Source organism: Podarcis vaucheri (assembly GCF_965113315.1).
Source record: "Podarcis vaucheri genome assembly, chromosome: 16".
Classification (NCBI taxonomy): domain Eukaryota; kingdom Metazoa; phylum Chordata; class Lepidosauria; order Squamata; family Lacertidae; genus Podarcis; species Podarcis vaucheri.
The window spans coordinates 18,128,982-18,154,949 of NC_138754.1; the positions used below are offsets into that span (position 1 = coordinate 18,128,982).

A 25,968-nucleotide genomic window follows, 5' to 3' on the forward strand; every position below is an offset into this window, starting at 1 on the left:
GAGAGAGAGGACAGACACACACACACACACACACATATATGTTATATTCCTGACCCAGATTGAATCATTCCCTGGAGAATATCAGGTGCCAGCTGCGGCTTCACAGCCCCTGCCAAATTCTACACCATGCATGTTGGGGTAAGCAGGAAGGGGAGAAGTGCAATCCTTAATATGTCTCTTTAAAGGGGGGCCAAGAGGGAGGAAAATGGGCAGCTGGGGGGGGGGGAGAGAGGGAGAACCCTTTTGTTCCTGCCACTGCTCATTCTGCTCTGCCCTAAACACAGTTGCTAGGGGTGGGTCCAGGAAGACTGCCCCTTCCCCAAAAATATTTTCCCCAAGTTTTTCCAGGTGGGTAATGCATTGAGGAAGGAGAAGACAACTGAATTGGGAGGTTGATCTGGGTTTAGGAGGTGGAGTATTAATTTGCGAGACTGCATTAATTTCAGATGACTTTATCTAAACATGATTTAGGGGAGATTAATTACAGTGGTACCTCGGGTTAAGTACTTAATTCGTTCCGGAGGTCCATTCTTAACCTGAAACTGTTCTTAATCTGAAGCACCACTTTAGCTAATGGGGCCTCCTGCTGCTACTGCGCCGCTGGAGCATGATTTCTGTTCTCATCCTGAAGCAAAGTTCTTAACCTGAGGTGCTATTTCTGGGTTAGCGGAGTCTGTAACCTGAAGCGTATGTAACCTGAGGTACCACTGTAATGGGAAGGTGGTCGAAAGGCAATTGACGCAGGCTTCAGAGGTTTTGGAGTTGGGAAATTTATTGAGGGGGGGTAAATGAATCAAAGCATAACTGATTTGATCTGGGTGGGGGTCAAATTAATTGCAGGATTTTTTCTGGTGTGAACTGGATGGGAAGATTAGTCGCCTCGCCTTCTTTGAGATTTAAATTCTAAATGCCCATGTGTGTGTGGAGAGAGATAATTTGCACACTGAAATTTTTCTGCAGTGTGTGCTCCCTTCTTCTTTCCCCAGCATGTCCCCTTCCCCCGCTCATCTTTCTCACAAGAACTTCCTCACTTTGTAAAAATACTATCACTTTCTTTTATCTGTCCTAACTCTGCAAAAAATCCAGGCACAATGAAAAAGAGATGCAACATCAATTCCTGCAATCAGCAGACGGCACATCTTTTGGACTGTCCAGGTCATAAGTGGAATGAACATGCAGAAGGTTATGTGAATGCCTCAACTCGGGATCAAGTCAGTGATCATGCTCTGGAACTTTCCTGCTACAAACCTGGCAGACTGAGCTCTAGATCTACAAGTGCACCACCTAGCTCAGCCTTCTCGAGCACTTAGGCCCCATCCTCACTACACATTTAAAACAGTTTAATATCACAGTCATGGCTTCCCCCTGCCCTGAATCCTGGGCGCTGTAATTTGTGAGGGGTGCTAAGAGTTATGAGGAGACCCCCCTATTTCCCTCACAGAACTACTATTCCCAGGGTTCCCTGGGAAGAGGGAATGACTGTTAATCCCCTCTGGAATTTATAGCTCTATGAGGGGAGCAGGGGGCTTCCCAATAACTCTCAGGTTCTTCTTCTTCTCTATTTCTCAAACTGCTAGCAGAGTTTACCTGTGCAATCTCAAGACACAGACCAGCAAGTCCCCTGATCTTTGCATCCCATTCTTTTCAAACGGAAGAAGGTGATCACTAATCATTTACTTATCCCTTATTGCGGGGAGGAAGGGGAGTTTAATCATGGCACATTTTACTAAAGCATATTAGGGGGGAAATCAGGTACCATAGCAACAAGCTGAGAGCAGCCAAGCGCCTGTCTATGCATGGAACTTCCAAGTTTTTGCAGAACAGAGAACAGGCACCTGTTCCAACATACATTCGGGCAAACTAAATTAATAATACTAACAACATGAAAATAAAATAAAATCATCATCATCATTCACCTTTGCTTCTACTGCCTAGGTAAAGGCATTCAGATCAGCAAGCGGAACCAAGACAATTTGGCCATGATGGTAACGCAGAGGAAGGCTTTTCCACTGCTGGCACCAGTCTTGGGCTGGGGTGATGTGGGATTTTTAGTGGGATTTTCTTTGGGGGGGGTGCTGCTGTTACTGATATTAAATTTTGTATCTTTAGATCTTCTTATGATTGACATGGAAATTGTTCAGTTTGGTAGTGTACTTTTTAATGTGTTTTATTTATCGTTTATAACCATTTTTGAAATGTTTGTAATTATGTACATCTTCTCATGTTGCGAGCTGCCTCGAACATGGTTTCAACTATGGAAAGGAGGCATACAAATACAACGATGGTGGCAGTGGTGATGTTGCAGAATGCCCTCTCTGATGAAATGCAAGAGGCCCCATCACTGCCTCCTGTGGCAGTGAGTTCCATAGTTAACTATGCCGCTGAGTGAAGATGTGCTTTCTTTCATTTATCTGCCCTGAATTCCATTTCAACAAGTTCTATTCGCTTTCTCCGTGCTATGCATCATTTTATAAACTCGCCTCTTACTTGCCTTTTCTCCAAACTAAGAAGTCCCAACTGCTGCAACCTTTCCTCCTGCATTCCTGCCCTTCCACTCCCCATGGAAGGGGGAACTGCCAGCTGGCAAGGAGGTTACTGACTGCTTGCCAGAGATGGTTTTCTCACCCTGCATTAGCCCAGGAAAATGTAGAGTGGGATAGAGAGAACAGAGAAGGTTAAGGGGGAAAAGAGGGGGGGGGCTTTATAGTCTCAGGGCAAAGGAGGACCTGGAAGCAATTATGACAAGCAATTTCCCAAGGAAGCAGGGGCCATCATCAAACGTCTTCAAAGTGATGGCCCAGGCCCAGGCAAGTAGAAAAAAAGAGAGTAAGGAAACAGCTCAAGATGCATTATCGCATGGCTGGCCCATGCAATCCCTCTTTCCAGCTTCAACATATAAAGGGACAAATCAACGCAACACCACTCAATATGGGGGGGGGGGGGACACACACGGTTAAGCCATAAAGGAGCCGAGCTGTTGCTGGATTAGACCAAAACCACACTGAGCCCAGCATTTTGCTTCAAACATTTTTGCTATCTCTGGAAACTCCCTAAAAGGCAATAGCACCCATTGTTGCTTGTTCCTGGCCCCCAGAAACTACTGTTCAGAGGCATCCAGCTGCTGAATATGGATATGGAAGTTCTCTTTAGCTATCCTGTCTACCAGCCGTTAGTCTTCTCTTTATCCATGAACTTCTCGGCTCCAAATAAGTTCCTAACTACAGACTGACCTGTACAGTGGGAGAGAAGGGGCCTGCATCAAGTCTGCTGAGAAGCCAGCTGCCCCCAGGTCTCTCCTTCCCATCAAGTGGGAAAGGAATTAAAGAAGGGAAGCAGAGCACAGCTGAGACTTTTAGGCCCTCTTCTCTTTGTGCGGCTTGTACAACAGAAAATCAAGATTTAAACAAGACTCCCTAATGTCTTGAATCATATTCCTGCACTTTGGGGGCTCTCCCTCAGAAAAAGAAAAACCAGATCTTGGGGAAGTAGCAGAACCAGTCCTACTTAACAAAGGGAAGTTTCTATTGCCATCCACCAGTGGACTGAAGACCATACCACCCTCTCTGTATCTGAACCTACAGCAAACCGCTTGAAACAACTGCCTACATCTGCCTTCTCCATGCTGGCGCTCTCCACATGTTTGGGGCTACAACTCCCACCGTGGCTATGCTAGCTGGGGCTGATGGGAGCTGTAGTCCAAAATATATGGAGTTGAAGGAGCCTGGTCTGCATGGACACGTTTGTGCGACTCCGTTGGATAGGGGCCAATCCACTTCAAACCACATGGGCATTTTTGCTTCTTTTATCCTGTGAGCTGAAGCCTTTTCCTCCGCTCTCCATTTTCCCTTCCCTTCTTCTGATTTTGTTGCTCTTGATGAAAGAGGTATGAAAACCAAAAAGCTCAATAGAAGCATACATTAAGGGATAGGGGGAAATATTTCATTTCTGCCTGAAGACAAGCAAAAAAGGGTGGATAAGCAGCAGCTGACTCGAACAGAATCCAAAGTTTCCGGGGATTTCCTGTATGATACACCATAACCCCGTGGTCTTCCTACTGCCACCCTTGGTGTATCTGAAACATAGTCCAATACTTATTTATTTAATTTCATGCAATTTATATATGACTAGATTGTAAGAAAGAAAGAAAAAAATCAGCTTCATTGGATGCCCCAACAGCCCCTGGCAGCACAGGCAATGGTCAGAGATGATGCAACTGGTAGTCCAACAATGTCTGGAGGGTGCCACATTGCCTACCCTGATGTAAGGAAATAAGACTGGGCAACTGCCGGTGAATTTCTCTATTTCATCTCCAAGGAGCATTCCACCATCACTCCAAAGGTACCAGCCGCAAGCCAGGTGATTTGCGTCCCTCAATCAGCCTGCACTAAATAGAACTTCCTCTCTAAATGGAGGGAAGTGAGGGGCCATTAAGCTTGCAGCCTCCACCCACACGCCTTTCAGCACCCTGCAGGGCATGAAATAACCAACTGCCATCTCTCTCTGCAAGAAGGTGGTGCTGGAAGATTTTCTCCCTGTCACTAGCCTCACAGTGGAAATTCAGATCCCTGATAATGAGGAGGTTCAGCATGGAGGATGAGAGGTGTCCTCATTAAAAGAATTACTAAAGAGAAAAATGAAAACCTCTGCTCCTCCAGGTTACCTTATCATCCTCAGCAGGATTTTGCTCTCAAACCGCCACCGGATTTTGCAAAAAAGCGGAAATAGTGCAAAAAGTTGCATTGGCAGGAGCGGGATTTTTACAGGTGTTTGGTTAGCATGAAAGCAAATTCTGTGAACCTGGCAGATGCAGAAATCAGATCTGGAAGGGGCTGGGGGAGAGGGGGAGCCCCCCCAACCCGAGCTGAAGCCAGTGAAGTGGAGAGGATAATGGACAATTTCCATCAGGATCAGGCCTAGGTTCATCCTGGAAGGCTGAGCCAGTGTGGCATAGGGGTTGAGCGTTGGGCTACGAACTCTGATATGCCAGTCACCACCCTTTTCCTCCAGCACTCCCCTGCTTCCCAGTCTTGGATCCATGGACCAGGCACCCCTGGCCAGAAGGGACGGTTAGAAGGAGCCAGACAAGCAAGGCCAGGCTGGCTTGTGTCCAGGAAATGACCTGGTCGAGGCTGGGAAGTATTTTCAGCCAGGGTGTTTGGGTGCGCAGGGTCAGCTTGCTCTAAAAACACAATATGATGTTTCAAGCAGCTGCGGGATATTTCCCCCCTTTTGGATCAGGTCTCCTCAGGGCCAAAGAGGCAAGGTCTTAGCCGACTCCACTGCTTCTTCTTCTGGGTCTCCATGGAAATGCTGTAATGCCTGGTAGCAGGGACAGGGCACCTCCCGTATGAGGAAAGGTTGCAGCGCTTGGGACCTTTTAGTTTAGAGAAAAGTCGAGTAAGAAGTGGCAGGATAGAAATAAATAAAATTATGCCTGGCACAGAGAAAGTGGATACAGAAAAGGTTTTCTCCCTCTTTCCTAACACTAGAACTCAGTGACGTGCGGTGAAGTTGAATGATGGAATATTCAGGACAGGAACAAGAAAGTCCTTCTGCATGCAGCACGTAGTTAGACTGTCAAACTCACTCTCACGGGAGGCACAGATGGCCACCACTTGCATGGCTTTAAAAGAGGATTAGAAAAATTCATGGAGGACAAGGCTATGAGCCATGGTGGTTTTGCTCTGCCTCCAAAGTCAGAGGCAGCAATGCTTCTGAATACCAGTTGCTGAAAACTACAAGGGGAAGAGATGCTCTTGTCAGGGGTGTTTTACCCACAGAGGCTAGTGGCATGGGGCCCCAAGTTCTGGGGGGCGCCAGGGAAGAGGCAGAGACTGGACGCGGCGCCTCCCGGCACCAGCTCGCCGCCCTTGCCCGCCTCCGCCATGCCGCGCCCGGAGCCTCCGTCTGCCATGGCCACCACAGCACGAAGCATCCAGCTCAGCCAGAAGGCGCTGCAGCCAGCCTCTGCCTCTTCCCCGCCAGAGGAGCCGCCCTCCAGCCGCTGCCCGCCGCCTCCTCCAGCCCCAGCAGCACCGTCCTCCCTAAAAAAAGGTTGACAACTCTGGGAAACAGGGGGGTGGGCGCCGGAGGAAGCTTTGCACCATGGCGCCGGATATGCTTAAGACAGCCCTGGCTCTTGTCCTCAGGACCTGCTTGCAGGTTTCCCACAGGCAGCAGGTTCTTCTTGTGTTCCAGAGCTGGGGCCGTTTCCCTCCCAGACCCAGACCCAGTCTTCCCTCACCGTACTTTAATCTAAGCTGCATTCACTTCCACGCAAATCTCCAGGGCTCACTTGCCAGGGGTCCGCAGGGTCAGAAGGAAGTAGGCGGAGCAACCCATGTTAATTTTATCTTCATACAAAAACAGCCCGTCTCTATACACAGAAACATCTCTCTCCCAGGCAAGCAAGACAAATTATCAGACTTCAAGTACGCATTCTAATCCAGCCCAAAACACTCAAGCAGGATGCGGAGCTGAACTGGTATGGGGGAGTGGCCTGGGGAGAGTCCCAAGGGCCAGGCAGAGGGTCTTGGAGGGCATTCAGCCCCTGGGAGTGACGTTCCCCATCCCTGTCTGTGCCGCTCTCCACACACACCCTTTCACTTGTCATCAGGATTGGCCCAGCAAACATGTTTTGAGGAAACACTGTAATAATTATGCACTGCAGATCAGAGAGATAGGCCAAGGAGGAGAAGCTTAAGGCCTCTTTACAAAAGAAGAAACACCACCAAGGGCAACTAGGTTATGCATCTTTCCCCTAGAGGTGTCGCCCTGAGGTCAGTCCCTGAGACTTAGACCCTCTCCAAGGGCCAGTTAATACATTCTGCCTGATCTAGTGGCAAACCTTTTCCTGAGCTGTGCCACTTCACACTGTGTTAAGATGGTGGGCAGCATGAGGGGAAGAGAACGCACGCTTGTGTACATCATAAAAAAGTAATCTTCTAGCAGATAGAAAACTAGCAAGTCAGGAAGGGGGCAAGATGGAACCCCTTCTCCCCCACATGCAGGGAGTTTTAAATAAGGGTGAGCGGTCAGAGATGCAATCCTCCACCTACAATTGGGTAGCATTATATTTCAGACTTGACACTTAAAGGGGAGGTCCGCACTGTATATTTAAAGCACACCCAATGCTCATTTAGAGCACATGACTTCCCCTCTAAGAATCCTGGGAATTGTAGTTTGTTAAGGCTACTGGCAATTGTAGGTGGAACGACAGTTCCCAGGATTTTGGGGGGGAAGTTGGATGCTCTAAATGGATTATGCGCATCTGCCCATGATTCTGTTGAATGTGTTGTTAGAGCAACAAACCAATAAGTTAATTCTACAGCAATTCATAACTGCAAAAATACATACATATCAATCGACAGCATAAGGACCCATCTCCCCTCAAATTCATTTCACAACATTACAATCAGAAACACTATTACTAATTACTCTATTATACTGACATTCAAGTTCAGTGTAAAAGAGCCAGTATATAAAACCAATGGATTTCAAGGTCAATCTTTAGAAATAGCAAAAACCAGATCATTTTAAAATCACTACACAATTTACCACCAGAAACACAGCCTTCCCCAGCTTAGTGCCCTCTAGATGTTTTGGACTACAACTCCCATCAGCCCCAAGAAGCAGCTGTACTGGCTAAGGATGATGGGAGCTGACATTCAAAACAGCCAAGATGACGTGAGTTTGTGGTCCAAAATGGCAGTGCTGCTTGAAGTCGATGGGAGTTGAGAGTTGGAAATAGCTACTGTATGTTGGTTGGGCTGAAGGAAGTGTGTCATCCAAAACATTTGTAAGGCAACCAGGCTTGGGTAATCAGGGAACATCATTCATCAATATCCAAAACTCTTCCCATCTGTTGCCATTTTCTCACTCCAGCCCAGTTGGATCCCACCAAAACGTGGCAGAAAGGCAGAATGTGACCCCTCAGCACCACACTCCAAAGAGCAAGCCCCTTCCAATCATCTCAGAGGTCCCAAACATAGACTGGTGTCTTCTCCCTCATGGAAGCCCCAGGTTTTTCATCAGCAAACCAATAAACAAAAAACTAGGAGCACATAAGAACACAAAAAGAGCCTTCTGGGTCAGATCAATGGCCCATCCAGTCCAGCATCCTATTCTCACAGTGGCCAACAAGATGCCTCTGGAAAACAGGTAAGCAGGAAGCAAGCAGGATTCAAGTATATTATTCCCTCACCAGCCAGACTACCTCCCGCATTACGCTTGGGGCCTCTGTGATGTCTCCCCACCAGAAGGGGTTGAAAAAGCAAGCCCTTTGTAAATACCCTGGAATCTGTCACTCACTGGAAACAAAACACACACACATGCACATAATCTAGGACAGCTGCTGATCAGCTGTGGCAGCACTTGTAAGGAACAGATTTTGCACATTTTTTTAAAAAAGGAAAAGCTGTGTGCATAAAGCAAGCCTGCCCTGCCTCAGTCATTCTCTCATATTAGAACACAAGGATCTGCAGCAAAGCTAAAAAAAAATATGAAGCTGCCTCAGATTCTGTCCCTCTAGGTCAGTGTCGTCTGTTCTGACTGGCAGTAGCTCGGAGGGCCTCAGGTAGAGACCTTTCCTAGCCCTCTTTCCTCTGCCACTAAGCTATGGGCCTTCAAATCCATCTCACCAGCCTGTAATTCGTTTATAATCCATAAAGATAATCAGATGGGGAGTAAGTGCACACGCACACTTTGCTTTTCCAAGGGGTCTGGGCAAAAGTCAGATCCAGTGCAATTAACCTGAGCTTTGAAAAGCAATAGAGCTGAAAGAGGAAGTGGGAAAGAGTGCCACTCTTCCAACTTCCTCCTTTGGAAGACCTGAAGGGCACCATGCTGATGTATACTGTAGGCACAGCCAATCATCTCTGGCATTTCTGTCCAAGCAGGGCTGAGCCCAGAGGGCAAAAAGACCCAGAGTCCCATCACTCTCACCTTGCACAGAGTATCAGAAGCAGCTGGAATGGAAGGAATTCCATTTTGTGGAGTGAGCTCCCCGACAAGATTAGGCTCTCACTAACGATAGGGAAGCCTTTCGCAAAGGTTAAAGACCCTTCTCTCTTCCTGGTGTTTCCTGGTTATCGCTAATGAGTTCTTTCATAGTACTGGCTGCTTTGGTTGTTAGAATTGTGTGTTGTGGCTATCTGGATGTTTTCATTTTAATGGTTTTCTTTCTTATTTATTTATTTAATATCCAACCTTTTTCTCCTAGGAGCTCAAGGTGCTGCATCTTCACCTCCTCATTTAACCCCCACAAAAACAGTGCAGGATAAGTTAGGCTGAGAGGCAGGGGCTGGCCCATGGTCAACCAGCAAGCTTCATGGCCAAGGAGGGGATTTGAACCCTGGTCTCCCAGGTCCTAGCCTGATGCTCTAACCACTACACCACACTGGCTCTTGTTAACTTCGAGATTTATAAATGAAAAGTGGCGTATAATAATAAAGCAGGGGGTGATTCTTGAGTTGCAGCATGCTCCCCTGCCCACTCCCCTTGCAGGGTAAGATGGGTTTCACTGTGGGCATCTTGCTCAAAGTTCTGGGGTTGGCACCAAGCACATGGTGGGGAAATGACGAATACAATCCTGGATGCTTGAAAGTCCCTGCCCTGCATCCACTCTCCTACAGCATATGTTCCAAACAGCCTGTTGTTTCACACCCTGCAACTGGTGGGAGAATATTTTGAACTGTTGATAGCATATCTCAAGAGCACTGTGTTTCTTCATACATAGCTTTAACCCAGAAAACTGTTTCCTATCAGCAGAGACTGGGCTGTTGCTAATTCAATGAAGGCAACAGACAAAGATGGAGAGGAGCCTCCAACATTGCTTCAGATCCCACTTGACTGATCAGTTTGGGGTGGAATGTGCTTCTTCTTCTAATTCAACTGGTGTTAGGAATTGTTTAAATGTACTGTTTTAACACATCTTACCAAAAATTACGAAAACGGTGAGGAATCTTTTTCAGCCCAAGGGCCTCATTCCCTCTTGTCGAAGCTTTGGAGGTCCGCATGTCAGTGGTGGGTGGGGCCAAAGGCAAAAGTGGGTGTGGCAATAGATGTGACAGAAGCCTGCCATGCAAGAGTCAGCTCCCTATGCTTCCCCGTCTTCAATTCAGGAAAATAGGCATGGAGGGATTATGGTCTGAGGAGAATCCAAAGGGCCCAATAGAGAGGCATGGAGGGCCACATTTGGGGCACACTTAGGTTCCTCACCCTTAAATTACTGTAAACTGCTTGTTACTGTAAGGGTTGATGGAGCAGACCATTTTCCATCAGTTTTTGCAGGTCTTTATTTTATAAGTCCATTCTGTTCCGTGGCAGCATGAATCTGAAAGCTTTTTATTTATTTATTTTTTAAAAACTCCCCACAAGGCTTTAAACACATACTTAAATGTGTTTCATCACAAAATGCACATCTAAGCATGCTTTTTAACCTCAATGCATGCATTTCTAAAGATATTTAATATAAAATGCATACTTTGTGACTTTTGCTACAAGAACTGCAACACAAAATGAACAAAATTGAAAAGTGGATCACATTATGGTCCTTTTTCTCAGTCCGGGAAGTAAAAATTAGGTCAGTTGGCTTAAAAAATGTGGGCCATACAAACTTCTCTGCCACTCCTGGTTTGGACACATTCATAAGGGGTGCCTCTATAGTGTAATAAACGACATAAATAAATGCAGCTCAGGCAGTGATCCGCTGTACAAGAACTGGGGGTGTTACAAGCATGGCTCTCTTTTCCTTTATGAAATCATGAAGGGTACAGTATTTAACCCGACCCTTCTGGGACCTGACACAGCCTCAGAACATCATGATCTGCCTTATACAGTATCAAGTCATCTACTTAGTCACGCAGCACATAGGTAGACCGTGGGATTCTCTCCCACAGGAGGCAGTGGTGGTCATCAACTTGCATGGATTTAAAAGAGGATTGGAGAAACTCATGAAAGCTAAAGGCTATCAATGGCTACTGGCCCCAATAGCTATGCTCTGCCTCCGCGGTCAGAGGCCCTAATGCTTCTGAATAACAGTTGCTGTAAACCACAGGAAGGAAGAGGGCTCTTGTGCTCGAGTCCTGCTTGCGGGTTTCCTACAGGCATCTGCTTGGCCACTTTGAGAACAGGATGCCGGACTAGATGGGACATGGGCTTGATACAACAGGACTCTTACTATGTTCTTATATTTGTCCTCTGTCCTCCGCCCTCCCTCTACACCTGTTTCCCTTCTCTAACCCCCCCATCCCACCCACCCACACAAATGAAACACAGGCCAATGTTTTTTGGGGGGGAGGGTGACGACAAGGAGAGAACCACAAAGGAACCCTGGCTAAAATATTAAAACATGCAAGGCTTGTGAAACTTCACATCAAGCAAAGAAGAGGCTCTGGCAGGTGTCACACTGCAATGTGTGTGTGGGGGGGGGGTCATCACCCAGTTTACACACAGTACCCATATTATCTCAGGCCTGCGGCCACTAATGTTGCAATGAAGGAGAGGGTGTGTGTCTAAGGGTGTATGATGTGAAGTCTGGGGCCAGAGAAATCCATTCAGAAATTATCAACAACCTAAATCTGGCTTCACCCACCTGACACCAGATGTTTGGGACTCCTATTCCCACCAGCTGAAGACTGACGGATTAGACAACAGTATTTATTGGTACATAAGGAAATGGGGAAAAGTCTTAGCCGGGCCACTAATCCATTTGGCTCAATGCTGCTCACGCTGACTGACAGCAACTGTCCAGTGTTTCCAGGCAGGGGACATTCCCAGGCTTATCTGGAGATGTCAGGGATTGAACCCGCAACCTTCTTCGTGCAAAGCAGATGCTCTACCATGGGCTTTCAGATTGTTACTTCCTTACATGCCCCTCGACAGGGACATGAAGAGCCCAGGTTATGGTCTGAAAGTGCACAAGGTTCCCGCTTTGCTAAAGCTAAGCAGGCCCCAGTCTGATCAGAGCCTAGATGGGAGACAGTCTAGGAACCATGTATGAAATAAATCAATTAATTAACATGCACTGTTTTGGGTTCCACGGTAGAAGAAAGGCCGCATGCAAAATGAACAAATAACTTCCAACGTTTCACAGACAAAAATTGGGCATCCTTATTTTCACCCCAAGGAATTTCCCCATCCTCTCATATTCCTGAAGGCTCCGACGGCTATATGATTTTGTATCCACTTACTTTGCAGTAGCACTGTTTCCAAAAGCAACAACAACAAGAAGAGGCTAAAGATACGTTTGGAAAAACACTCTCATCCTACAATCTGTTATCAACAGTTACTTTTAACACTTACACAGGTGAACTTTGCCAGTGTGTGAAAAATGGCAGGCTGTGTGAGATATGCAGGTGCTACATGCACTCGAGACAAGCTGTCTCCGCCCTCCACAGTTCATATATTGAACTTATATAGGTATAACACATGGGCAGGCAAACTAAGGCCCGGGGGCCGGATCCGGCCCAATTGTCTTTGAAATCCGGCCCGCAGACGGTTCAGGAATCAGCGTGTTTTTACATGAGTAGAATGTGCCCTTTTATTTAAAAGGCATATCTGGGTTATTTGTGGGGCCTGTCTGGTGTTTTTACATGAGTAGACTGTGTGCTTTTATTTAAAATGCATCTCTGGGTTATTTGTGGGGCATAGGAATTCGTTCATTCCCCCCCAAATATATATATATATATTCCAGCCCCACAACCTCACAAGGTCTGAGGGACACTGGACTGCTAAAAGAGTTTGCTGACTGCATAACACCAGGGACCAGAAAACTGAGCCTGTTTCTTATAAGAAGGTGTATAGGAGACCCTGTCCACACTACAAACTAAACTAGTTTGATGCCACTTTGGTCATGCAGGCATAGTGGTCCCCTCCCTTGCCCAAAGAATCCTGAGAATTCTAGTCTTGCAAAGGTGCTGTAGTTCCCCCTTTACAGATATCTGGCAACTTCTGAAGATACTGCTCTCCAGTTGGGGGAGAAAACTGCCAAGCATCTGGTGGCACCTTTTAACCAACCAAAGATATTATTTCCAGGGGAGTAGCTGCACTCATATTTTGTGCAACAAAAGAAGCAGAGTGTCTTGTGGCACCTTAAAAAGGTAAAGGGACCCCAGACCATTAGGTCCAGTCGTGACCGACTCTGGGGTTGCGGTGCTCATCTTGCTTTATTGGCCGAGGGAGCCGGCGTACAGCTTCGAGGTCATGTGGCCAGCAGGACTAACCCACTTCTGGCGAACCAGAGCAGCACACGGAAACGCCGTTTACCTTCCCGCCAGGGTGGTACCTATTTATCTACTTGCACTTTGACATGCTTTCGAACTGCTAGGTTGGCAGGAGCAGGGACAAAGCAATGGGAGCTCACCCCGTCACAGGGATTTGAACCGCCAACCTTCTGATCAGCAAGTCCTAGGTTCTGTGGTTTAACCCACAGCGCCACCCGCGTCCCACTACGGGTGGCACCTTAGAGACTAACAAATAAATTTGTTAAAGGCTAACTAACAAATTTGTTAATGGTTCCCCAAGGTACTTTTTGCTGTAAAAAAAATGTTATCATAGAACTCATCTGACAAAACAGGCTCCGGCCCCATCACAGCTTACACCCCAATAAATCTGTTCATCTTTCAAATGCCACAGGGCAGTTGGTTGCCTCTGCTTCAGCAAATGAGTGATTAAACAAGGTGAGACACAGGAGATCCAAGACCAATTCTCCAGATCCTTCCTTTAAAAACAAACAAAATGCAGGTGGGAAGGAATTGGATCAGGGACACAGCACTGTGTGGGAGGGGTATGAGAGCAGGAGGTAATAACCCTTTCTCCCTGCACAGTTCTCCCTCTCAATCATCTAAAATGCACACACACATTGTTGGTCAGTATTTGTCCCATCAGGAGAGAGTTATAGTTATACCTGTAAGTTGTCCCATGAAAGGCAGAATAGGAGACTGTAAACTAGAAATACAAGGAACTCAGAACCCCCAACCAACTTTTCTTCTTCTTCCAAAATTGTCTAGTTTGGCCCTTATAATGAATCAGCCTTTTGACCCACTTAACCTAATATTTTCAGCTCCAGCCTCCTCCAATCCAGATGTTTGGGACTACAAATGCCATTAGCCCCACCCAGTGCTGACTGGACCCGATGAGATGGTAGCTGAAGTTCCAAACATCTGGAAGGCCCCAGGGTTGGGGAAGGCTGCTCTCCCCTGACTGGCAGCATGTCTCCAAGGTCTCCAGCTGAGAAAGGGTCTTTCTGATGCATCATCAGCTATTCCATCCCTTCAGATGCTGCCAGCGACTGAATCTGGGACCTTTGTAGGTGCTCTTCTACTGAGCAATGGTTTAAGTCTATTAGTTAGAATATGCTCACATCAGTCACTCTACGCTGCTGATTTTTTCTTCAATTCCATTGCAAAGCATCAGGCATAACCGAAAAATACACTCTCTTTTCCAAAGGCATTTAGCATTCCATGTTCAGCTCCAGGCATCTCAGTTAAATAAAAGGGCATGGACAAATCTGGAAGGATTCACTGGAGAAGCTACAGAAGGTTTTGAGAAGAAAAGGATGACCAATGAAGAAAAGTCAGGACTGTCCAGTGAACTAGACACTAGCCTCCCAGTTCTGGGCTGGGCCTTAGTCATTGCTTCTCTGCTTCCAACCTGAAAAACTTCCAAGCAGAGCAGGTCCAAGTGGCAAGAAACATACGTACATGTGTTGAAGGGTGCTGGAGTCCCACTGGGGTTGCCATTACCCAGCATGGCTCTAATCTCAGGGTTCGGTTCTTTGTTGAAAACAACCACATAAAAGTTCTAATGAATTTTAGAGTTCTACATATTTTAGAGTTCTACATAAGGACAGGCAAACTTCAGTTTTGGGGGGATTTATTATATTATAAATGTGAGCTCCACCACCCTGGTCCACAAACCCAACAACACAACATACACTTAAGATTTCCTCTTCCCTCCCCATTCCTTTTTCCTTTTGTATCATGTCCATTGGATTGTGAGCCTGAGGACAGGGGCTGTCTCACGTTTTTAAAGGATGTACAGTGCTTTAGGAAATTTGATGTGCTCTTACAAATATATTAATAGTAATAGAATATTGAGCCCTGCAATTTGTTTTGTGTACAAGAACTGATAAGAGCTTGCAGTCCTTCTATAGCAAAACCCACTCCTGGTTACCCCAATTTCTTCATTTCAGCAGTATAATTTAGGATGGGTGCTCAACAACTGGAGGCAATTTCATACCACCGCTGAATTGCCAGTAGGATTCAACTGCATACCGGCAAAATGCACTGGAAAGTGTTGGGTTGAAGTTTGCTTGACACTGTATAACCTCCCAACAAACAAACCAGAATTAATATGCAATATGCAGCCTGCTTCTTATACTCTCCCTGTAAACTCTGGGCAAACAAATAAGGGGAAACGCTCAACAAACAGGTCGTTTGGAAGTGAGCAGCCTGCGAGTCAGAAACCCAGCAGTCACACAGAGCCCCTCCAGCAAAACCCAGATCAACCTTCGCCCTGAAAAACACACGATCGGTGCGCGACCCCCACCAGCTCGGCCTAGAAGCAACAGAAAAACCTCCCCAGGCAGAAACAAACAAAAAAGTTGCGGAAAGAAACTCGGCCTCGAGTTCTCTCCGGCCCCGCACCACCTTAAACAGCCGTCTCCAAACCGCCACGCAGCCAGCAGGAAAACGCGCCCTCCCCCACAAGCAGCACACGCCTCGGCAGGCTCTATTTTGGGAATTGCCAAAAATAAAAAAGATCCAAAAATAAAGAAAGAAATCCGTCGGAAAGAGGGGATCTGAAGCCCCCGGACAGGAAAACGCGCACAATGGTTTGAGTGCGCGCCCAAGAGCCGGGCCAAGAGGGGAGCTTGGGGGTCCCGGCTGAACTTCCCCCCCCAACGCTACCCCTCGCCTGGAAAAGGGGGGGCTGGCTGGCGGGAGGCTACCTCTGCGGTTCGCGGTTCCAGCCAAGCCCGCCGGATCCCTCCCTCCCTCCCGGCCCTGCGGAGGAGCGGCTAATTTTAGCTCTCCAGTGGAAAGACTGAAGCGCAGCGGGACTCACGGCGCGGGGCGGAGACGCGCGGGCGGCGGCGGCGGCGGCCTTTCTTTCCACGTCTGCGCCTCGACGGCCCTGGATCGGGTCCGAGAGGCTATTGCGGGAGCAGTTCGGGCAAGGCTCAGACGCGCTCGGCTCTCGCCCTCCCTCCAAAGGCCAGCCTCGCCTCTCTCTCCTTCCTTGGCCCAGACCCTGCCCCGGGATGGTGGCCCGGCCGGGGCTGGCTAAAGGGCAGCGACAGCTGCAGCGCCGCAGAGCGAGAGGCGAGGAGCGCACGCGGGCAGGACGGGGGGGGGGGGCTGGAGCAGCTGCCCGAAGCCAGCCGGGGCTCTCTCGCTTCCTTTGTGGCCGAGAGGAGGAGGAGGGAGGGAAGGCGCGCGCGTGTGCAAGAGCCGGGTGGAAATTTGGCCGCCCTCTGGCTTTGGCAGGACTGGCCCCCCCCAAAGGGATCTTGACATTTTGGTGGGAGAGGCGGACTCGTGGGCCCCCTCAGGAGAGACGGATCCTGGCCGGATTGTTTGGATTCCAGCGCACAGAAAAAACCCGTCGCAACATCAGGAGTGCCCTGCTGGATCAGGCCAAGGGCCCATCTAGCATCCTGTTCCCACAGGCGCCCCTGAGATGCCTCAGTGGGAAACAGGCAAACAGGGACTTAGACACAAGTGCACTCTCCCCTTGCGGGGCTTCCAGCAACTAATATTCAGAAGCGTCTCCTCAATGAATGAACCCAGTCCTCTATTAATAGAACCATTAATATTAATTAATTAATAATCTATTAATAACAATCTATTAATAATAGCCACTCAAGTTGGTGGCCATCACACCTCCTGCAGGAGTTCCAAAGTTTAACTATGTGCTGAGTGAAGTTCTTTCTTTTATCTGTACTTCATCTTCCACCATTCAGCTTCATTGGACGTCCACTAGTTCTAGTGTCATGAAAGAGGGAAATTACAAAAAAGGATGCAGTTTCTCCAGGTACACTCAGAAAACGAAAGGTGGGGGCTGCACTTAAACAACACACCTGCTGCAATTCCACCCAAACACACCACAGTATGTCAAAGGACATGTATTGTTTTTTCTTAAGTAACCTGTGCCATCATCTAAAAGGGGAGGCTATGGAGGACCGGGTGGGTGGGGGGCAAGTTTTCATTACCAAACATCAAGGAATCCTCTTGGGGTGGCTATTGGATGTGGCATCGGGGACATTGTGTTTTGGCATTTCTAGTCATCTCTCACTGGCAAATTCCAGGTGGTGGTACTTTGCGAATTATTGCTCTGCTTCATGACATTTATGCTAGGCTGTATCACATAGATCAGTGTTGTCCTCCACTGCTGAATGCTGTATACTGAATACTGTGGGCAGGTGCTTTGTCCAATTTAGGAAAAAGCTGTGCAGCATGTTCTGGATGGTGTTTCATCCAGACTTGCCCCTTGTGCGTGCTATTAAGACTCTGTCTCTACAGACCCCAGTAGCCTTGTTGGCACAAAGCACCTTTCAGCAGCTTAGGTTGGTGTGCCATCTATGGACTATCCCAGATGAAGATAGCCTCCCATAGTATCCATGCTTGGAAACATGCTTTGACTACTGCAATATATCCAATGTGGGACTGCCCTTGAAGACTATGCTGAAATTGTAAATTAAAACAAAAAGTAGCGGTGAGGCCTTTGGGACTGGCTGCATCAAATGCATCACATCAGCCCTGAAAGGGTGCGCCTGGAGGATAGAAAGATGTATGTGGGTGCAGAAGGCCCTGACTTGTATGTTGCTGGAATGGAAAGGTAAGAATCACATCCATTTCCCCAGCCCTATTTTGGCATGTGGCCTTTGGGCTGAGAAAGTTCCATATCCCTACATTAAAGGAGCTCGGGTGGTCCTACTGGGAAAATCCCCACCCACAAGCTGCCAATCAGACAATTCTGGAGCCAATGGGCCTAGAGATGTCTGTTATCTCAGTGCTTCTGGCATTCCTATGATTTGCATCTCACTCATTTCCTTGGAGCAGGAAGAGCTCTCCAGTTGCCTCCAGGGGTGGGGAACCTCTGGTTCTCCAAATGTTGCTGGACTCCAGCTCCCAGCAGCCAGCATGGCCAATGGTTGGGGGTTATTATGGAAGTTTGGAGTCCAGCTTCAAACATTGGCTTGTTACAGCAGTAAGTGGTTAAGATTAACCACTGTTTAAGGTTTGAGCATGGGTCACTTGCATGTTTTCTTCTAAGCGCTGTTACAGGCTGAAGGCTTAATTTCAGTTTTTCCAGTGACTTTCTGCTTGTGGTTTTATGGTTGCGAACCACTTAAAGAGATTTTGTTATATTAAGCGCCATACAAGTTATTAAAATGAATGAAATTAGTCCAGATGTTCTACCATTCCCATTGTACAATAAATTAAAATATCAATGCTTTCGATCCTGACCTTGCGGGGAGAACATTAACAAAAATGACTTGGTTGAACAATTTGCATTTCAAATGCATCCAGTCTCAAATACCTTCCATATACACGCCCCCCCCCCGCCCCTGGTCTTAAAACCATCATGAACTTAAGATGCCCACATTTGCAGCGCTGGGTTCATTTTCATGTGTATATATATATATATATTTGCTCCCTCCTATTGATTTCTGAACAGCAGAATGTACATTACACAAAACCAAAAACCTTTATTAAATTAAAAAGAAAGAAAGAAATAGTTTTGCCAGTACTCTGCTTGCCACAAATCTCATTACAGACGGAAAAGATGCTAGCGTTTACGGTAAGGGCACTAAAACAAGGATATAAATTACAACATGAAGGAAAATATATATTTATATAAAACGTGCCCATACATTTCTCTAACTTCACCGCCCCTCCTTTACCTTACTCCCTCAGTTTTCTTGAAAGTCATGAAGACAGCTTTAGAAACAACCTGGAGAGCCAGCATGGTATAGTGGTTAGAGTATTGGACTAGGACCTGGTCCCAATTCAGCTATGCAGCTTGCTGGGTGACCCGGGAACAGTCACTGCCTCTGAGCCTGACTTACCTCACAGGGTTGTTGTGAGGATAAGATATGGTACGATTGGCATATCTTGAAGAGCAAAGAGCCCAGCTGCTGCCAGCCCGAGCTTGAAAAACCCAGACATTTCCTTTAAAAAATAAAAATATGTCCAGGTGGGCACTTTGGGCCCCAAAAAGAGGGCATATCCGGGTTTTCCCAGACGTATGGCAACTCTGAGATATGGAGAAGGAGAAAATCTGTCGGGTTTTGCTCTCAAATCACCACTGGATTTCTCTCACACGAAAGTGGAAATGGTGCAAAAAGTCGCATTAGGAGTAGGATTCACGCAGGCCAGATTCTTGCAGGTTTTAAGTTATCATAAAAGTGAATCACAGAAACCTGGCAGATTCAGAAATCAGATCTGGCAGGGGAAAAGGAGAAGCACCCCCCACCCCATGCTGAACTATAGCCAGTCAAGTACATGCAAAGGTCAATGGGCAATTCCTATCAGGATTAGGACTGGATCAGTCTGGAGTGCTGAACCAGCATGGGTTAGGGGTTAAAGTGTGGAGCCAGGACTTTGGAGACCAGAGTTCAGTTCCCAGCTCAGCCACAAATCTTGCTGGGTGAGCCATGGGCCAGTATTAATCTCTCAGCCTAACCTACCTCAGAAGGTGTTTGTGAGGATAAAATGGGGAGGGGGAGAATTACACAGGCCACCTGGCAGCGCTAGGAAGAAAGGAGGGATATAAATGTCAAAAACCAAAACGCTCAAATTATCCATAATTGGATGGTTTTGTTCTTGTTTCCTACTTTGCCCAAGTGTATGCCTTTCAAAATGCAATTAGCCCAATGGCAGATGCTGGAACTGTGATGGTTGCCTCCTTGCTAGTATGTTAACCGTCTGACCAGTAAAATCACATTCCAGTGGGCTTCCCTGGGGTCTGAAAACCAAGGCTGCCTATTCGGACTGGGTCACTTTTCCCCCCACACTGGCTCTGCTCAAGGAGGTCAATATTTCCAGAATCAAAATCAGCAGTCCTCATTCTCTTTACAGTGGTACCTCGGGTTACATACGCTTCAGGTTACAGACTCCGCTAACCCAGAAATAGTAAATTGGATTAAGAACTTTGCTTCAGGATGAGAAAAAAAAATCGTGCAGCGGCAGCAGGAGGCCCCCATTATCTAAAGTTGTGTTTCAGGTTAAGAACAGTTTCAGGTTAAGAACAGACCTCCAGAACGAAGGTACCACTGTATTTTCAAGGTTTTGGAGCTGAAACATTAAAGTTGTGGGCTGGCAGTCTCCTGAGATGGAAACCTCAGATAGCATCAGTAATGGTATCTGACAGACCATGAGGGTGGGGTGGGAGGGAGTGGGCAGAGAGAATTTCCCAGTAGCCACTAATGGCCAAAAGCCTGGGAACATGAATTCCCTCAGATCCTGACCATGCCTGTGTCCTGCTCCCTGGGAGCTTCTCACCACCCCCTTGACCCAAGGAAGCACAAATTTCTTATTTCTTATTTTTATTTCAGGCATCTGCATGCCAAATAACCAAGTTCTCAGGGTGGCTTAGGCCGAGATTAACATCAGAGTTACAATATATGAAATAAAACAGGTCAACAATCTCTTATATACCCAACCGGGAGGGAAAAGAGATTCCTCCCTTCTCCCAAACTCCACCCCCGCCTTTCCTTTTCTGTGCAAAGCAAAAGAAGCCCAGAGACACTGAAAAGGTTGCCAACTTTCACTCTTTTGCCTCAGTTCCTGTGGTGGTAACAACAGGCAGATGTGGAGAGACCATTTATTTCTTTATTTATTGCACTTATTTCCCACCTTTTCACCATGGAGTTCGAGGTGGCACACATTGTTCTCCCTCTCCTCAGTTAATCCCCACACCAACCCTGTGCAGTAGGTTAGGCAGAGAGGCCGTGACTGGCCCCAAGTCACATCCAGTGAGCTTCACAGCCAAATGGGTATTTGAACCCTGGTCTCTCAGATCGTAGTCTGAAACTCTAACCACTACACCACACTGACTCTTATCGGTGAGGCTTTTTCCTGGCATGGAAGTGAAGTAATGAGAACAAGTTCCTCCCACTTAATTTTGGGGAGCGGCTGTCTGGAAAGGCACAAGACAGAAGTGGGGAACCACAGACTTAGGAGGCAAATGTGCCTCCCAGGTATCCTTATCTGGCCCTCGCAATTTTCCCGATGCTACACCCCTCACCGGACCTGATTCACCCCCTCCTCAGGTGTTTTCCCCCCTTGTTGCATCATGCCCCTGAACTCCAGATAATGCCTCTTGCTTCCTTGGAGGGGCCTGCAGGTGTGGGCAGAAACTAGCCTGCTAGCAGAGGCAGATTTAGGGGAGCACAACCAGTTTTGTCGCACTGGGGCCCTTGGAAGGTTGCCCAGAAGAGAATGTGGCCCTAGGGCTGAAATAAAAGTTCCCCAACCCCGGCATAGGAGCAGGGTTAGCAAAATGAATGGGCAGCTCTGGATGCTTGAGCTAAATTGCAGAAAAACCAGAAGCTAACAACTCGGGTGGAACTTTCCCTCCTACTGAAAAGGGGGTAAAAGCACAAGAAACCTCTCCTTAAGCCAATGAGAGTTATAGTTCAAAACTGCTAGGGGGCACCAGGTTGGGGAAAGCTGCATGAAGACACTCATCCTCTTGAGTTCTATGGTTCTCCTCTGTAAGCCTGTGGGCTGGCCAGCCCTTACTTGAACCAGACTGCAGTCCCTTGTCCGTCTGTCCCTTCTCAAAAGAGGAATCGGGCCGTGCCTAAAAATACAGGCCAGGAACAGGTCCTTCACTCTCAGTCCATCTCCAAAGGGATGATTCTCTTTGAAGCCTGTTCTTTGTGGGTGGACCACTGGCCTTGAGTGCCTCCAGACTGTGGCCCAGCCTGAGTAGAGCATGCCACAAGGTGTCAATGACATGCTTCTCCTCAATTTGGGCAGGGGAGCAGCTGGCACAAGTGACTGGGCTCTTGTCAGCAAAAGCTCTTGGCACAGTAAATCAGTTGGCCTTTCAGGTGCCCAAAGACCCTTTGTTGCCTCGTTCCCCTTCCATCTGGCGTTGAGCAGGACTGTGTGTGTGTGTGTGTGTGTGTGTGTGTGTGTGATTACCAAAAAAGAAGAAGAAAAAACACTAGCAATGGAAAATGCCTTTGCCATCAGCCTGCATCAGAGCCTGGAGCGTGAGGCACCCAATTCCTACAGACAACAGGCGCTGCAAAAGTTTTCCCGGCCCTTCTGGAACAACCAAGTAATCTCCTTAGCGCTAATCGATAAGGCATGGCCAGGGTGAAGTGCCAGCCCTAATCTTACTTGTCAAACAGAAGGTGGCAAAGAATTAACCCCGCCTGGCCTTTTGTGCGCCTTGTTTATGGGACACGTTCAGCTTTTATTTTATTTTTTATTTACAACTTGGGGGCAGGGGGGGAAGACGGTTGCCTTTCACAGCAAGCGGTCCCAATGAAAAGGCTTGATTTAACAGCAAACCATACAAGTATGCTCTCCCTCCCCCCAAAAACAACAGACACGCGCATGCACACACACAGCCTAATGCACTCAAGCTAACCAAGGTCACACCAGGTCAGCTGTTCCCTTCGTGGAGGATGGAAGAAGGTTGGCAACGGGTGGCAGGGAGGTGAATTAAAGCGACACAGCCACGACAGCAGCTTGCACCACCACCATCCTCAGCATCCCCATCTTTCCATGCTGGACTAACTTGGCCGGTCACGCATCACCAACAAACACAACAGATTTGCATAAAATATGCACAGGCTAATTTATCATGCACTGCTGCAGATTTAGGCTGTGTACATACACAATGTACCTTTGGAGCACATTCGAATCGCATTCTTTCCCTCAAAAAATTATGCGCTCTTAAGGTACAGTGTGTCTACGCAGCCTCAGAAATAATTGCTCTCGTTTAAATAGAGACACATCTCATGGTATGGAGAAAGAGTGATCAGGTGAGCTGTATGCAGGCCCTCAGTCTGCTGTCCGGGAGGTGTTCATTATTATGATGATGATGATTTGTTTATATGCCACATAATGAGCCAAATGGTTTACAAGTGAGTGAGTGTGTGTGACACACAAAATATAAGCATCCATTAAAAAACAACAACTGTTGATGGACAATTTCAACATCCCGCTCTCCCTTCTTAGGGTTTAATCAAATGTGGAGCAGACTCAGTCCTTCCAAAGAGAGGACTGTCCTCAGTAGGACTCTCCCTTCCCAGTTCAACATGCCAGATGCCACAAGCCAAAGGCAATTTTGTTCAGAGCCAGTAGTCTAAACAGAAAAAATGAGTCCAATTTGATAACCATTTCATTTCTGTAAATATACCATCAGGGTTCAAATAATACTTACGGTATTGATTACATTGCTATTCAAACTTTCCTCCAAGGAGCTTACGGCTTCTCTCCCCGCCCTGCTTCCACTCAGTTTTATCCTCACAACAACCGTGTGAGTTAGGTTAAGGCTGAGGTATATAACTGGCTACCCACATAGTGAGCTTTCATGGTTGTTAAGATTTCAGCCTAGGTCTCTAGCCCATCAGTTTCAATGCTACACCACACTGGCTTGTGGTAGCCCAAGGGAAGGGAAGGACAACTGGAACACACCCCTGCGCTCCACAATACTATTATAAGAACCTCCCTCAGGTTCAAACGCAGCTTGCTATGTGACACAGCAGAAGCACTCAAATAAAGTAAGCCCAAAGTCCTTCTGGATTCAACAAATTGTTTTTCACAATTCTTTGGATCCAGGACATGGTCTGTAATGTTTATTCAAAGCTGGCAAAAGTGCAAGGGACAAAGAAAGGAGACAACTTTCCAAAAGTTTGCCATTCTTTCCTTGGGATGAGACCAAGGCAGGCCCATCTAGTCCCTCACCCTGTTCTCCTCAGTGACAGCCACCAAACACATGCCTCCTGGAAGCCCACAAGCATGGCATTAAGGCAACAGCTCTCCCCAGCATCTGGCACTCAGTGGCATACAGCCTGTGGATATGGAGGGCCCTACAGCTCAACCTTCGCCAGCCTGGCTCCCCTCTAGATGTGACAGCCTACAACTCCCATCAGCCCCAGTCAGCTAGGGGCCGATGGGAAGACAGCTGTGCTCATTGGAGGTGACAGATATTGTAAGCCAAAATATCTGGTGGACAAAGGCTGCTAAAACCCATCATGCTAGCACCACCAGATGGAACACATTTCTCTTTCCTGAAAGTTACTAGTCCCTTTTTAAAAAATAGTTGTTTTGCGACAAAAACAAAACAAAGTATAGCATCATAAACATACATGCAGCATACAGTTATGAGCATTGGTTAGATCTCTGATGCATAGTGGACCTGCAACTTACGCAAGGGTTCACACACAAAGGCAGAATCACAAAAAGCTAGGAAGTTCCCAGAACTGTTGCCTGCGCAACCATCCCTACCTATCCAGAGCTCTGGGATGGTCATAAGAGGTCTCAGATTGCCCCTTCTGACTCCCCCACCTCCATTTATTTATTTTCTTGCCACCTGCGCAAAGCTGCAATCACATAAGTAAATTACATGTGAGTTGCGAGTCTACTGTACTGTACTGTACAACATTTACTCTACTTTACTTATGACTGGAATTCTCTCTCTCTCTGTCTTTGTCTACAGTGTCATCTTATGTCACTCCACAGAAGGCCACACGTGGCCAGTGATGTTCCTTTTCTGCCATGTATTTAATAAAGAGATCCCATGCCGCTTGAAACTCTCCTTCTGTCTTCTAAAGATTGCTCCTGTATTTCACCTTTTGCATCAGTTTTTCCATCAATGGAACTGCCCGAGTTTGTTGGAACCATTCCGACAGCAAGTTGTCTCCTAAATCCTCCCACTTTTGCTGTCGATAGTGAGAGTCTTATTAACGATATTCTGATTTGTGGATGACAATGCCATCCTGGAATCTAAGTCTAGATTCTGACCGATCATAAGTCTCATTTCATAAAATGCCCCCCCCCCCCCGGGACTGCTGTATCTTCTCACATGGCCACCATATCTAAGCTACTACAACCTTATGACCCTGAATTCCATAAATTCATGTTCTTTGTGAAGTAAAGGTTCCAGCAGTCAGTTCTAAATCTACTGCAAACCATATTTCACTGGAAAAGCCCCTCACCCCACTTGTCCAGGTTCTTGAATTATAAGAAAAACGACTATCCACTTTCTCCACACCATGGCATAATATGTAAACCACTTAGAGTTTTTATGTTGATTAAGCACTATACAGATCTTGTTAAATAAGGGGGGGGAAACTTCTATTATACCCCCTCCTACTTGCTTACTCTTTAAAAAACTAAATAACGCCCAAAATTATCATCTTTCCTCCTAGCATATTCAGTCCAACCCCTTTATAATTTAGGATATTTTTTTTTGCATCTTTTTCTGGCTCCACAACATCCCTTTTTGAAATGTGGTGAACAGAACTGTCCAAGTGTGGTCACACCACAGATCTGAATAAAAGACAAAAGAATGTGCTTTTCATGCAGCGCACAGCTAAACTATGGAACTCTCTCCCACTGGAAACAATGATGGCCACCAACTTGGATGGCTTTAAAAAAATGGATTTGACAAAGTCATGGAGGAGAAGGCTATCAATGACTATGAATCATGATGGCACTGCTCTGCCTCAGCACTTGGAGGGAGCAATGCTTCTGAATACCAGTTGCTGGAAACCACTGGGGTGGGGGGTGGGAAATGCTGTTGTGATCAGGTCCCGCTTGTGGGTTTCGCATTGGGGCATCTGGTTGGCTAGTGTGTGAACTGGACACTGGACTAGGCGGGTCCTTAGCCCAACTACAGAGGCTCATCTTATGTTCTTAATAAGACACCCTTTTCATTTTCAAGTCCATAGAACAGGGGTCAGCAAACTTTTTCAGCAGGGGGCCAGTCCACTGT

The 25,968-nt window shown here is 47.1% G+C and overlaps 1 protein-coding gene across 5 annotated transcripts in view; it reads right to left on the reverse strand.

Annotated features, from left to right (window-relative positions):
• MEF2D (myocyte enhancer factor 2D) overlaps positions 1–25,968 on the reverse strand; it is a 137,042-nt gene that overhangs the window by 69,348 nt on the left and 41,726 nt on the right. The window contains exon 1 of one of the 5 annotated variants that reach the window (XM_082203930.1): positions 16,069–16,278. The exons of the other annotated variants lie outside the window; for them this stretch is intronic. The gene's annotated coding sequence lies outside the window, so the exon portion shown is untranslated. Of the gene's footprint in view, positions 1–16,068; positions 16,279–25,968 lie in introns of those variants that run through there. 5 annotated transcript variants of the gene reach the window in all.